At 36.0% G+C, this 1,346-nt stretch overlaps 1 protein-coding gene across 2 annotated transcripts in view; it reads left to right on the forward strand.

Annotated features, from left to right (window-relative positions):
• Positions 1-1,346, forward strand: part of VPS50 (VPS50 subunit of EARP/GARPII complex) — a 109,048-nt gene that overhangs the window by 44,332 nt on the left and 63,370 nt on the right. The gene's annotated exons all lie outside the window — the stretch shown is intronic.

A 1,346-nucleotide genomic window follows, 5' to 3' on the forward strand; every position in this document is an offset into this window, starting at 1 on the left:
GGACATGTTATCAGGAGGGACCAGTCCCTGGAGAAGGACATCATACTTTGTAAAGTAGAAGGTCATTGAAAAAGAGGAAGACCCTCAATGAGATGGATTGACACAGTGACTGCAACAGTGGGCTTAAGCATAACAAAGATTGTGAGGATGGTGCAGTACTGGGCAGTGTTTGGTTCTGTTGTACATAGGGTCGCTATGAGTTGCAACCTAACAACAACGACATTATTATGTTGTTTTCAGATAGAAATAGTTTTATTTCTTCCTTTCCTATTATTTTGCATCTAACTGTTTTCTCTAGTCTAATTGCATTGGCTAATACCTCTTGAACATTAGTAAATAGTAGTGGAGATAGAGGTCATCCTTGCTTTACTCTTGACCACCGTGGGCATGCCTCCGTGTTTCCTCATATTAAGAAAATATCCATCTTTTGTTATTTTCTCATAAGTTTTTATTAGGAATGGGCGTTAAATTTGTCCAAGTTTTTATCAGTCTCATAGATAATCATTTGGTTTTTCTTCTTAAACCTATCAAGATTGTGAATTATATTAATAACTTTAGTAAGATTGAATCATTTCAGCATTCTTGGTATAAACCCCGCTTGGCCGATCTTGAATTCAAGGCTTAACCCCTTTATTTTTTCACCCTCCTAGTTTAGTTTCAGATATTTGACATGCTTACATGAAAGGTCAGTAAGTCATACAAGTTATAATTTTTTAGTAATTGCTAAATGAATATTTTAGTAAATGAGTTTAAAGGGAGAGGCCATTATGGGGAGAAAAAGCTTTTTGAAAGAAAGAGTACTTTTACCAACTATAATGTCCTGAGCATCAACCATACCATAGCTATACTTGCTGTAGCTTATTTCTACTGGCTGTTTACCTCAGAGGGCTTACACAAGACTCTTAGCCTCCATATTATGACTGCATGATTAGTTGTGGTGGATTGATCATAAACTGAAGGCGTGCCAGCAAATGTCAAAGCGTGGGGCAAATGCTAGATCCTGAACAGATGGGCAGCATGCTAAATAAAAGAGAGATATCACTATACCTGCAGAGAAAACAGGAAGTGACAAAATGATAGCTTTTTCAAAGGATAGGGGAGATGCGTATCCATTAGGGAGAGATTTGGGACCGCATATTGTTTCATAGTCATGTTTATGTAAAAATTATTTTAGAATGTTATCGTAAGATATAAATGTCTATCTTTGTATGATTTAAAGAGTTTAGACATTTTCAAAGGTATTTACTTAAATGAAATGATTAGTTATAAAACCTACCTCCTTTTTGCAAGTTGTGACTTGGGTCCAAGAATGATGATAAACTCTGCTTGCATGCTTAGAAGCATGT

The sequence above is a fragment of the Trichechus manatus genome, unplaced genomic scaffold (genome assembly GCF_000243295.1).
Source record: "Trichechus manatus latirostris isolate Lorelei unplaced genomic scaffold, TriManLat1.0 scaffold00253, whole genome shotgun sequence".
NCBI classification, from domain to species: domain Eukaryota; kingdom Metazoa; phylum Chordata; class Mammalia; order Sirenia; family Trichechidae; genus Trichechus; species Trichechus manatus.